Source organism: Castanea sativa, chromosome 4, assembly GCF_040712315.1.
Source record: "Castanea sativa cultivar Marrone di Chiusa Pesio chromosome 4, ASM4071231v1".
Taxonomy (NCBI): Eukaryota; Viridiplantae; Streptophyta; class Magnoliopsida; order Fagales; family Fagaceae; genus Castanea; species Castanea sativa.
This window is the reverse complement of record NC_134016.1, coordinates 47,063,664-47,078,099: the sequence shown is the minus strand read 5'-3', so window position 1 is coordinate 47,078,099 and position 14,436 is coordinate 47,063,664. Positions and strand designations below refer to the sequence as shown.

The 14,436-nt window shown below is 31.5% G+C and overlaps 1 long non-coding RNA gene across 1 annotated transcript; it reads right to left on the bottom strand.

Annotated features, from left to right (window-relative positions):
• Positions 1-7,661: 7,661 nt before the first annotated feature.
• On the bottom strand, positions 7,662-12,793 carry LOC142630306 (uncharacterized). Its single transcript, XR_012843277.1, has 5 exons — positions 12,501-12,793; positions 10,856-11,061; positions 10,403-10,540; positions 7,977-8,187; positions 7,662-7,875 (listed from the first exon to the last, which is right to left on the bottom strand). It is a non-coding gene; the product is annotated as an uncharacterized LOC142630306 (long non-coding RNA).
• Between the last annotated feature and the right edge of the window lie 1,643 nt (positions 12,794-14,436).

Genomic DNA, 14,436 nt, shown 5'->3' with positions numbered 1-14,436 from the left:
GTGGTTGCCAGAGGCCAGAGGGTGTTCGGTTGTTAATGATCTACTTTGAGAAGGCACACCACACAGATCAGATCAGAGAGAGAAATGGTAGAGGGGGAGAGAAGGAGCTTTGGGGTCACTGGAGAGTGGAGGGGTTTGGTTGTTACCAAGAAGACACACTGCACAGATCAGATCAGAGAACTAAGGGAAAGAGAGAGGAGTTGGTCCAAATCATGCTCTCTCTCTCTCTCTCTCTCTCTCTCTCTCTCTCTCTCTCTCTCTCTCTCTCTCTTATTTTTATTTTTATAAAGTTTTGCTGTGGCTGGGACGTTCTATTTTTTTACATAATTTACATATCCAGATGTGGTAAAGCTTAAGTTCTTCTTTATATCCAAGTGGTCCACTCTTTCTGCAATACTTATCAATCATTTGATCGTACAGTAATTCGGAACATGATTGATAAAGTAGCAATATGTAGCTTAAACTTCTCTTGGTGTGCCCATGGCTAAAAATGGAGTGAGATTTTTCTTTTACATGTTGTTCTAATTTCTCATTGTAACCCTAATATTTTAACCAATTTGACCATAACGCTTCTGAGAAGTAAGAAATTGATGAGTGTGTTAAAAATGAATGAACAAGGGGTATGAGTGGCCTAAAAATTCATATTTTGAAATCAAAATCTCTATATTTTACATTGCTTCTATTTAAATAAATAAAAACATAAAAAACTACTTATTTTTATGTTTATATTTATTTGTCGATTATCCAAAAAAAAGAAAAGAAAAAGTTATAAGGAACTCGAGCTTACCAAACTTGAGTTCCATATTACAAGGAACTCGAGCTTCGTGAGCTCGAGTACCGTAGAAAAAAAATAAAGAGCATTTTATTTACAAAGAACTCGAGCCTGGTATACTCGAGTATTGTGTTGTATGAAACTCAAGTTTACTAAGCTCGAGTACCACATTATTTTTTTTAATTGCACAAATTCTAGGTCAGTAGTGCTACGCTGGTGACTCCCTACGAGCTCAAGTTCAGTGAACTCGAGTACTATTTAGAACTCGATTTTGTGAAACTCGGGTACTAAAAAAGTGGTACATTGCTAAATATTTTCAAAACAGTGCTAGTTTGCTACAAATTTTGCAAAATGGTGGTATTTGGAAATTTAATATAAAAATGAATACAAACTATATTTTTTGATAAACACTATGCAAATAAGATATTGAAAATAAATAAAATCTAAACACCTTAACTTTGGATTTTTGATCAATTGGCTCAAAAGCATATCACTGGCATTCTGTTTTTTTATTTTTATTTTTATTATTATTTTAAAATAAATATAAGGCTCTTGATACTGCCCCCTTGTTTAATTTGATTGGAAGAATGTTAATAATTATTTTATAAGGAAGAGAATAAATTCAATTCGGATGCGATATAAAGAGGACTTTGACACAATCTAATAATGATGAATCCATCAGACTTTTTCCCTCTGTTTATCTTTTAAAAATACTTGCTCTATGAATTGGATGACAATGTTGTGGGCTTTATATATTTTTTATGGTCTCCATGAACATGAACCACCTAGGAGACTTCGATGTTTTGTGTTGATTGGATGACTCCTTTTATATATTGTCACCCTATTTCTCAATGCTTTTCACTAAAGAAGCTAGTGTCCAAATTAAAGGCAAATTAATTTGCGCTAGCAAATCACACCATTAATTATTACAATGCATCTGAAGCTTGCAGGGGAACCTAATAATCCGGGTAATTAGGGGATTCAGATCTTTTAGATTTTTTAGGGTATTCTACTAAATAAATTTCCTTAAATCTTAATCATTCTTTAATGATTTAATGGTCTGAATTCTGCCATATTAGCATTCCACTAACAATAATCTTAATTGTTTTGTTTGCAATATTATTTTATTATTTTAAGAATATTGTTAGTGGAATGCTGAGATGGCAGAATCTTGACCATTAAATCATTAAAGAGTGGTTAGGATTTAAGGATATTTACTGGTAGAGTACCTTAGGAAATCTACTGGTAGAGTATCTTAGGAAATCTAGAGGATCTGAATCCGTAATTACGACCATACATCTGATGTTTGCTTTCAAGGACATCATTAATGTATCAATATGTTTTCACGATACCACTGAATGCATGAACTTTGCCTTAGTGAACTTAGAGGTTCTTACATTTATTATGAGGGTTACTGGACTGAGAAATTAATTAAAAGATAATAAGCATAAAATTAACATTAAGATTAACAGGTTTTCCTTATTTTGTAGAACTCTTCGAGGAGTTTATATATAATCTAGATTATGCTGATTTGATTTCCAAAGGTCCATACTATTAGAATGATTAATATTTTATTTGATGGCCCAAAGTAAATCGAGAAGTGTGTGACGTTGTTTTGTTCTCATATTAAATACTTTTCACATGTGGTGATTTGGTAGGTGTGTATGCGGAGCATGTGATAATGTTGCATGCTATCTTGTTGATAACCCTAACTTATATTTTGGAAGAGAAGATTACTTGATAATATTAAGACACCACCATATAATATTTTCCTCATCATGTGGTTTCTTTTCCTTTCATATATATATATATATATATATATATATATATGTATGTATGTATATATTTTGTTAATAGTTTGATAATTAGGTAGTTTCTTGGATATGATTATTTAATAGTTTTTGACATGATATCTTTATTTACTTTATTGAAGTCAAGAGAATAGCATGTTTATTATTTAAATTATTCGTTTATGCTTTTATTTTACTTTTATTTCTAGGACAAAAGTTGATATGCTACGAAAGCTACTGGATATATTCATATAAGTTTCCAGAAAATTAATAAATGATGATGAATGCTTTTTTTTTTTTTTGAATGGATATTAGAGTAAAATATATAATTCTCGAAGAAGTGAAAGGATCTAAAAGCAACGGCAACAAATTTGCCTTATTTATGTTGTTTGACCTTATTTCGGTTTTCTTCATGTAATGATTTTGACTCTCAAATTATCATGGTGGCCATGAGGGAGCACATGGTGTCTAGGTATGATAAATCTTCAGAAGTAAATTTATTTTTATTTTTATTTAATTATATAATTGGGTTTGTGTTTTACTTAAGAGGTGTAAACACAAATTAAGGAAAATTTGTATTGATTAAGGCAAGCCTTTTGTTACAAAATAAAATTTAAATTCTTGTTATGGTAGAGTTTGTGCTACGTAAGTGTGTTTTTTATGTTATCTTTCCAATTATTGATTCTATAATATATTCTCTTTGAGTTTGTGTAAGGAGGATGATGGGTGGGTTCCCCTAAAATGCCAACTCTCTCTTTGAGCCCCTTTAATCATATTTTCCTCTATTTACCTATAATAATAATAATAATAATAACAACCAAATAGTCCTCACATAGGTTCATGTAAAAATTTATGTTTGTTTTAGAATAAGAACCTACTATTTTTATTTTACCTAATCACTTTTCAAAAATACTTACATTAAGGGTCTGTTTAAGATCCGCTTATTTTGCTGAAACTGAATTTTTTTGCTGAAAGTACTGTAGATAAAGGTAAAAGTTAGCTGATATAGTATAATAAGACCTATGAATAGTACCAAAAAGTGCAATGAGACTCATGAATAGTAGCAAAAATTAACTGGCAAATTTCATCAATGCCAAATGTACACTAAATTATTTATTTTAAATTCGATTTCATTAAAATATCAAATTTTATTTATTTTTAAAAATTGTTTCTCTCTTCACAATTCAGACACCACAGCCGTCATCCACTATCTTCGTCATCAAGATACTTAAAAAAAAAAAAAACACACATGAAGCGTGCTAGTGCAAATTTATATATATGAGTTTTGTACAATTTTACCTAATATGCTGATGGGGATGATTTTTTAGGATTGTTTGGGAAATTTTTTTGCCTCAAGCTAATTTGTACTATTTGATGCAAATGCTCTAATAAATAAGAAAAATGTTATATCCACAATGTATTTATAAAAAACTATAGGTGGTAAATTCTTATTGTTTTTAATTTTAATCTATCACTGAAATTACTTAATTTTTGCCCATCAGTAAACGTCAATAATAAGTAACAAATTGTCATTTAAGATTTTTTTTTTTTTTTTTTACAACTAGGTTTATTATTATTTTTAGAATCATTATGAAACTATAATGGGTTATAATTATATGTCATTTTTTTTTTAAACTTTTATTCTTTGAAACCATTTCTTGTATAACATTTAATACAATATATTATTCAAAATTATAGATTCACCAAATAAAAACGCACAAGGAAAGCCTAAATCGACCAGATGAACAGGAGAGTTGGAGAGATTGACAAGGAGACAGGGGAGATGGACAGAAATGAAGGGATTTTAACTTGGTGCGTGTGTGATCAAATCGAGATTGAGATTGAGATTGAGATCAAAAGAGAAAAGAACATATGGGAGTTTTGCTGCATATGATCCGAGGTCTTCTTCTTCTTCTTTAAAATTGTTTTTATTAATATCAATGATTTTAGGTTCCATTTCCATTTTAATATTTTATGACATACTAGAATAGTTTTTTTAGTATTTTGTTCTTACTACTTGAGCTGAGATTGTAGGTGTTCAAAGTTCTAACAAATTGATTGTAAAATAAATTTGTTATCAAAAGCTCAGAACTACCCATCAATGAGAAGCAATTTACATAAGGCGTAAATGTATTTTTAGTCTCTACATTTTGACGTTTTTCCATTTTAGTCCCTACATTTTAATTTTACTATTTTTAGTCCCTAAACCAATTAACGCGTGTTATTTTCATCCTTTCCGTTAGTCAACCAATGGAAATAGCTGAGGTGGCAGCCGGAGGCATTAAAATATTACTAAAAAAATTATTTGGCATTTTTAAATGCCAAAATTAAAAAAAAATTAATTACTCAATTTTAATTTACAAAAAAAACAAACAAAAGATAAAATTCACCAACCCAGACCCAAATTAAAATTTAACACAAACAAAAGATAAAATTCACCAACCCAGACCCAAATTAAAATTCAATGCACTCGTCAAAACAAAATCAAAACACACTCGTCAGTCCATACAATCTTTTTTTTTTTTTTTCTTCAGAAGCACATTTAACAAACACTCTCTCTATTCTCAAACTCTCTTTCTCCTCACCCTCCTTGGATGGAAAGTCTCTCTAATCTCAAAATCTCATCTTCACTAATCCGCCAAACTCCAATCTGATTCAAACTCTGACTGACCCAAACTCTCTCTAATCTCATTCAAGACTTAGTGATGAGGTCGCCGCTGTCGAACTCGTTCAAGACTCAATGATGAAGTTGCCGCTGCCGTCAAAGAAAGAAAACCCATCGACCCATCGAACCCATCAAGAAGGTCCGCCGATTAGGCGTACGAAACCCCATAAAGAAAATTTATAGTTTTGTTTCTGTGTAATTATGACTCCGTTGTACAAAACCCAGTCACCGATTTGGTATTGGAGCCCAGATCAGTGGTTGTGAAGCCAAGAACAGTGGTTCTCTCACACCTCTTTCTACCTCACCCGATATTGACCAGCGGCAAGCAGATCAAGAGGCTGATCTTCAAGGTTTTGATCATGGATGCCATGGGGTCTTGATGCCATGAAAACAATGGGAAAAATTTGGAGGCTTGCATGTGGGTGTTGTGAACATGGATCGGTGGTTGGGTCCGCTGTTGATTTTGGCTTGGGTTGAGATCTGGGTTTCGTTTGTGTTTGATCTCTATTTGTGATTTGAGTATGTGTTTGTGTTTGGTCTCTGCTTCTTTTTTTTTTTTTTTTTTTTCGTTTGTGCTGTTGTGATCTAGGTTTGAGTTTTTGGTTGCTGGATTTGTGTTCTTAGTTGTTAGGTTTGATCTAGGAAGAACACGAAGAACAAGTTGTAATGTTCTTTTGAAAAATAATAATGGTAAGTAATAATGTTCTTTTGCTGGGTTTCTATTCTTTCGTTTGTTTGTTTTTTATTTTATTTTATTTATTAAAATTGAGTAATTTATTTATTTTTTTAATTTTGGCATTTAAAAAATGCAAAATAATTTTTTTAATAATATTTTAATACCTCCGGCTGCTATCTCAACTATTTCCGTCGGTTGACTGACGGAAAGGATGAAAATAACACGCGTTAATTGGTTTAGAGACTAAAAGTGGTAAAATTAAAATGTAAAAACTAAAATAGAAAAACGTCAAAATGTAGGGATTAAAAGTGTATTTATGCCTAAAAACAATTTTAAAGAAGTACATAATTTGCTGCTTTCATTTGAAATCTTTTTATTTCAATTACTTTTCTGTATGAATCTCATCATAGATATTTATTTCCAGCTTTGACAATTCAATCTTTTATGAAGTATTTTCATTTAAATTAACCAATATTGTGACTTCATCTTGATTGCAAGTTGTGAATTCAACTTTCGAGTTTAACCAATTTATGTAAGTTTGGTTGAACCCACCACTCTTTAACTTATTAATTTGGAAATAGGATTATTCATTTCTTTAGCTATCGTGAAATTTAGCAACACCCCTTCTGGTCTTGGGGAAAATAAAAAAAATGATTTCTTATTCCCATTCTTTTTTTTTTTTGGGGGGGGGGGGGGTGGAATGTAGTGCAGTTGATGCCTCTCATTTATTGATTTGGAATTCAAATCTTTTTGTTTCAGAGAAATTTGCTAGGCATGCAAGTTCAAGCAAGATATTTGGTTTTCTTATCAAACCAACTGTCCACCCAGCTCCTGTTGCAAGTGCTAGTGCCTTTGAAAGTGCAGAGGGATCAGATGATGAGGATAACATGACTGACAATATTAAATTAGATACTGCATATCCGCTTACTAATGGAAATAGCTGCGAGTTTATATAACATGTATTGTCTCAAATTATTAAGAAACCTCTATATTGCCTCCCCTTCTCTAAAGTGATGTGGTGCTTTTGCATACTATAGCCTATAGGTCATGGTCATTCTTCAAAGCATTTGCATCTCTGCTGAATAGAAACTTCATTGAGAATCTAATAGTTCGAATCATAAACTATTATCTATGCAGCACTTTTATATTGCTTATATGTACTAAAATATCAACGTAGATGACCTGACAGTTATTGAAATGGTAGAGATATGTTGAACCTTGAGTTTGTTTTCCTACACATTACGGAATTTGTGTCCTTATTATCTTTATCCCAAATACTGCTAAACTTTTGCAAGATAGGTGGCTTGTTGAATACTTGCTGCCATTCTAGCTACTAGGATTGTTTCTTGAGGGTGCATGAGCTACTTCATTTCAATCTATTGACATCTTGATGTTGAGATTGGTATTCTGGCTTAGTTTGAATCCTATATAGGAAGGTGAGCTTTAATTTGAGAGGGCAGACCAACTTCAGCTTTTATATGGTTAGATCTTTTTGGTAACTTTTTATTATCTGCTTTGTGATCATGTTCCTGGGTATGGTATATACTGGTCTAATGTTACTCATTATTGGCTAATGTGAAAGATTAGACAAGAATTTTTCATTGGCTAATTTCAAAACTGTGAATTCTTAATTGGCTTTTGTTTGAACAGCTTTCAACTTTCAACAGCAAAGAAGGCTTTTTTGAGTTGTTGCACAATGCATAGGGGCAGATGGTAAAGATAATAGTGCATCATATGGTAAGCTAATAGTGCATCATATGCATAAATGGGCAGATGGTCTTTCTAGTTTTTATTTTTTTAACATATCACTAAAAAAAATGAAATCCGCAAAGTTGTCTCAATTAGTCGTTGCCTTTGTAGATACATCGAGTGTACGGAATTTTCCTTAGTTCTGGAGTCCCAAGACCAGCTTTCTTTATCTCCTTCACCTCTCTAGTTGCCTGTAGTTCCTCTTGCACATGAGGTTCCAGAACTGGCATCAACAATATCCCTTAGTTGCGTAATAGAAATTAAATTAGTTAAAAGAACTATCATACATATATTTTGCTTTTGAAAAGATGATTAACTACTTACAAGATGAGTATCTAAGAAGAACTCTAAAAAATTTGTTTGTCTTAGGCGAACAACTCTCATCAACATATCATATTTGCTCTTTCCTCAAAGTGCATTTGAGGCGCTCCCCCAATCTTCATCCAAGTATCTTGGATTCTTTTGCAACAAACCCCAAATAGGTGGCCACCAAATTCTTGGTGCGCACCAAAGAAGTTCTCCAGATCATGTATAGCTGAATCAATAAGAGAAATAATGCATGAACTTGGTGAACTTGGAGGTTCTTACAATTATGTGGGTTACTGGATAGAGAAATTAAGAGCTAATAAACCTAAAATTAACATTAAGCTTAACAAGTTTTCCTTCTATTGAAGAACTCTTTTAGGTGTTTAAATCTAGATTATGCTGATTTAATTGTCAAAAGTCCATATTATTAGAATGTGATTAATATTTTATTTGATGGCCAAAAGTAAATCAACAAGTACTTCCTATAAAATACTTTTTACATATCCAGACCCATATTTAACCCATTGAACAAAAACCAATATATATCATTATATTAAAACATTAAAACATACTTCCTATTAAATACTTTTCACATATTGTAAAAAAGAGAGATTCTTGAAGAAAACTAAAATCTTATTGATCATAGAGAGAAAATGATACGAAAACTGTTACAATGTAATTAACAAACTAATCTATATATATACACTAAAAACAGAGCCTTGATTTGGCACCAAATAACTAACTAACAAACTCCTAATTGCATAATCAATCTTTGCTTGACAGCTGGCTCCACTAACTACCCTTCCTTCTTTCACTGGCATGTGTAGTCTGTGTTTGTTCATTAAAAAAAACTATGCCTTTTATGTCTTTGTTGCTTAATGTTGTTTGCTTCTTTTGCTTGCATTTGTTATTTTCATTTACTGTGGCTTATCGTCTACTGACTATTCCAGCTTCAACACATATGCAGACCCATGTTTAGCCTATTGAACAAAAACCCATATGTATATTATGATATTAAACATTGAAACATACTTCATATTAAATACTTTTAACATATACAGACCCATATTTAGTCTAGGATTTGGGATCAAATACCCATATGACATTCTTACTCATGTTCAGTTGTTTTGACAACAATTGTCGCAAAAGCCATAAAAAAATAAATATTTGAGAATTCACTAAAATTAATCTTAATCCTTTAAATTTCCTAACTCCTTCGTGTGTGTGTGTGTGTGTGTGTGTGAGCCCGCACGTGTATGTATGTGTGTGGAAATAACATTGTAGCATGTATTCTATGTAATTAGAAAGATTACTACTATAATAAATAAGTTTATTTTGTTATATTAATTATTTTAAGCATAATGAAATTTTAATATCATTTTTCTAAGATTTATATGAGAAACAATTGGTTTTTTTATGTGAGAAACAATTGATTTGAAATATGGCATTTTTACTCAAATTTAGTTGTTGTTGTTGTTTTTTTTTTGTTGCAACAATTGAAACCATGTCCAACAAAAAGGGGAAATTTTTTTTATTAACACACAATCAAGAATGTAAAAAAATATATATAATTGAAGGATATATGCATTTTTTAGTAGGCATGAAACATGCCTATCTATATTAGCTACTATATCATACAATTTTCAATTTGTAAACACATATATAGTATGATCAAATAACTATACTACTCTTAGTATATTTCTATTTTGTTTATATATAAGATAACTAAATATTACAATTTTTTACAATGAAATTTATTGAAATATCTTTTTTTATATATCGATAGTTGTGGGGTGGGGATCTGAATCTTAATATTTCTATTGAAAATTGAAGTGTCAATCAGTTAAGTTACAAGATTTTTGGTACAACTAATCGAAATATTGGAGGAAACTAATAATAAGGTAACTCAACTAGTATATTATAATATTAAAACATTGAAACATACGTCATATTAAATACTTTTAACATATACAGATCCATGTTTAACCAGAAGAGAAAGCTCTAAGATTGAAAATTTCCAATTAACATTAATGGAAAAGAATAGCAGTAGTGAGAAAACAGTTTATACAATTAATTTAATAAGACAAATAACCGAGAATAGGAAGTGCTAAGAAAATCGCAAATACATATGTAAACATCTCTAAAATTAGATGTCCTTCCATATGTAGATGATGAAATGGTTATATATGTTCTCAATGTTAAAAAAATTCCTAATAGTACTAACATGTTCAGGTAGAAGGTTATGTAAAGTAAACATCTTGTATAAATTTATCAAGAAAATGTATATCCTATTTATTAAGAAATCCAGGATATCCTTGTTAATTATGCTCTGGTCTGGTGAAATATGTTGTATGAATCCTAAGCCAAGCATTGACTACATATGATGTACTGGATTTGGGAACAAATATCTGTATATATTAGTATATGAAAATATTAAAACATACCTCCCATTTCCTCATTAGGTTGAAGAGAAGAAGCTGCAAATGCAGATTGTACCATGCAATGAACATCAACACGGCTATGCAAGATTTCTTCCTCTTATGGGTCAGCAACTCATTTCAACAATCTTTGTAACACTTCAACTGAGGGTAATATCAACGTAAGTAAGAAGCTTGCATTTTATGAATACCATTTATTCGTAGGATAGCCTTTTATCAGGTGTTCTACATTGATCAAAGGTGACAAAATGATGATTTTAATAGTAATTTAGATGTCTTACATATAGACTAAGTGCATATACCTTTTTTGTGGAGGGGATAGCAATGATTGCAATGAACATTTCAATTAATTGCAATCATTGTTATCCCCTCCAAAAAAATAAGTGTATGCACTTTTTTTTTAGTTAAAAGAACTATCATACATATATTTTTCTTTTGAAAAGATGATTAACTTCTTACAAGATGAGCATCTAAGAAGAACTCTAAAAAATCTGTTTGTCTTAGGCAAACTGCTCTCATCAACATATTTGCTCTTTACTCAATGTGCATCTGAGGCGCTCCCCCAATCCTCATCCAAATATCTCGGATTCTTTTGCAACGAACCCCAAATAGGTGGCCACCAAATTCTTGATGCGCACCAAAGAAGTTCTCCAGATCATGTATAGCTGAATCAATAAGATAAATAATGCATGAACTTAGTGAACTTGGAGGTTCTTACAATTATGTGGGTTACTGGATAGAGAAATTAAGAGCTAATAAACCTAAAATTAACATTAAGCTTAACAAGTTTTCCTTCTATTGAAGAACTTTTCGAGGTGTTTAAATCTAGATTATGATGATTTAATTGCCAAAAGTCCATATTATTAGAATGCAATTAATATTTTATTTGATGGTCAAAAGTAAATCAACAAGTACTTCCTATAAAATACTTTTCACATATCCAGACCCATATTTAACCTCTTGAACAAAAACCAATATATATATTATTATATTAAAACATTAAAACATACTTCCTATTAAATACTTTTCACATATTGTAAAAAAGAGAGATTCTTGAAGAAAACTAAAATCTTATTGATCACAGAGAGAAAAATGATATGAAAACAGTTACAATATAATTAACAAACTAATCTATATATACACAAAAAACAGAGCCTCGATTTGGTGCCAAATAACTAACTCCGAATTGCATAACCAATCTTTGCTTGATAGCTAGCTCCACTAACTACCCTTCCTTCTTTCACTGGCATGTGTAGTTTATGTTTGTTCATTAAAAAAAACTGTGTTTTATGTCTTTGTTGCTCAATGTTGCTTGCTTCTTTTGCTTCAACACATATGCTGACCCATGTTTAGCCTATTGAACAAAAACCCATATGTATATTATGATATTAAACATTGAAACATATTTCATATTAAATACTTTTAACATATATAGACTCGTATTTAACCTAGGATTTGGAAACAAATACCCATATATATATGTATATATTATTATACGAGAACATTAAAAAATACTTCCTATTAAATACTTTTCACATATGCAGATCCATATTTAACCTATTGAACAAAAACCCATATATATATATTATAATATTAAAACATTGAAACATACTTCATATTAAATGCTTTTAACATATACATATCCATATTTAACTAGAAGAGAAAGCTCCAAGATTGCAAATTTCCAATTAACATTAATGGAAAAGAATAACAGTAGTGAGAAAACAGTTTATGCAATTAATTTAATAGGGCAGATAACCGGAGTGCTAAGAAAATTGCAAATACATATGTAAACATCTCCAAAACCAGATGTCCTTCCATATGTAGATGATGAAATGGTTTATATATGTTCTCAATGTTTAAAAAATTCCTTATAGTACTAACATGTTTAGGTAGAAGGTTATGTAAAGTAAACATCTTGTGTAAATTTATCAAGAAGATGTATATCCTATTTATTAAGAAATCCAGGATATCCCTGTTAATTATGCTCTGGTCTGGTGAAATATGTTGTATGAATCCAAAGCCAGGCATTGACTACATATGATGTACTGGATTTGGGAAAAAATATATGTATATATTAGTATATGAAAACATTAAAACATACCTCCCATTTCTTCATCAGGTTGAAGAGAAGAAGCAACAAATGCAGATTGTACAATGCAATGAACATCAACACGGCTATGCAAGATTTCTTCCTATTGTGGGTCAGCAACCCATTTTGGGTCAGCAACCCATTTCAACAATCTTTGTAACACTTCAACTGAGGGTTGGACTTCGTTAGTGAAGTTGGGAGATACAAAAACTGTGAATCCTCCACAGTAGAGGAAAAGGAAGTATAAGTGTTGGGGCTGAACTTGGGATTGGGGTTGGAGATGTTGGGTTGGGAAAGTTGGGGTTGATGCTGAAGTTGAAGTTGGGGTTGAACGTGGGGTTGGGGTTGGATTTGGGGAAGTTGTGGTTGAGGTTGAAGTTGAAGTTCAGGTTAAGAATGCAATAAGTACAGTTCCCATAAAAATCAAGTGTATCTAACTAAGACCTTGAGGCATATATTAGTAGTGTTAATTCTACATGTCAATATCAATGTAAGCAAGAAGCTTGCATTTTATGAATACCATTTATTCGTAAGATAGCCTTTTATCAGTTGTTTTACATTGATCAAAGGTGACAAAATGATGATTTTAATAATAATTTAGATGTGTTACATATACACAAAGGGCATATACTTTTTTTTTGGGAGGTGATAGCAATGATTGCAATGAACATTTCAATTCATTGCAATCATTGCTATCCCCTCCAAAAAAAAAAGTATATGCACTTTGTCTATATGTTACTCATCTAAATCATTTCAATTCAGCAAGAAATGGGACCATTTCGATGATAGCAATGAACATTTCTATTCAGTAAGTAAAAAATGAACAAAATTTGAATCTAATCGAAATACCATATATTCTTAAAAAAAATATGAAATCCTCAGAATTAGAAAAGATTTTTATACATGCATAGTGGGTATCTTGGTCCCCATTGCCTCCATTAGCTGCCTCCATTAGTTGTCTTCTTTGTAGATACATGAAGTGTAAGGGATACGCCTCAATTCCGGCTTCCCTAGACCAGCCTTTTTTATATCTCCTCCACCTTACTAGCTACTTGTAGTTCTTCCTGCTTATGAGGTTTCGGGACTAAGATCAACAATGGCCCCTAGTTACATAATAGAAATTAGTTAGAAGAACTATCATCATATAGATTGCTTTAAGAAGATGATTAACTACTTAGAAGATAAGGATCTAAGAAGAACTCTAAAAAAGATTTTTGTCTTCGGTGAACCGCATTCATCAACATTTTTACTCTATATCCAAAGGTGGCCACCAAATAGGTGGCCACCAAACTCTTGGAGCGCACCAAAAACGTTCTCCAAATCACGTACAACTGAATCAATGAGTCTGCAATTAAGCACAATTCCCATAAAAACCAAGTATATCTAGCTAAAACCTTGATGCATATACTAGTAATGTTAATTCTATATGCCAATATCAACATAAGCAAGAAGATTGCATTTTATGAATACCATTGATCCGTAGGATAGCCTTTTATCAAGTGTTCTACATTGATCAAAAGTGACAAAATGAGGATTCTAATAATAATGCCATTCTCCTATCTTAAACCCAATGATATCACCAACCTCGTGCACTTTTTTAACCCTCTGAAATATAGAGCTTAAGATTTTCCTTTTATAGGCCTCTATCACATTTCAATAAGTTAACTTTCACTTGGAGAGTTGGAGTCTTTTTACCTATGGGAGAAACCCCTCAAGAAAGTGACATATCTAAGCAGCTCAATTTCACTATTCTTCATACTTATCGTGGGACAGCCACACCTAATGAAAACTTGCTCTTCTGAGAAATGAGAGAGAGCCTAGAATGTGTAAGCCATTATAGGGCATATTTTGCAACCAGGACTTGCATATTTCTTGAATGTAAAGATTGGCTCTTATTTATTAGTATTGAAAGCCTCCTTCACATTTGAACGGAAAGCTTGAGGCTCCA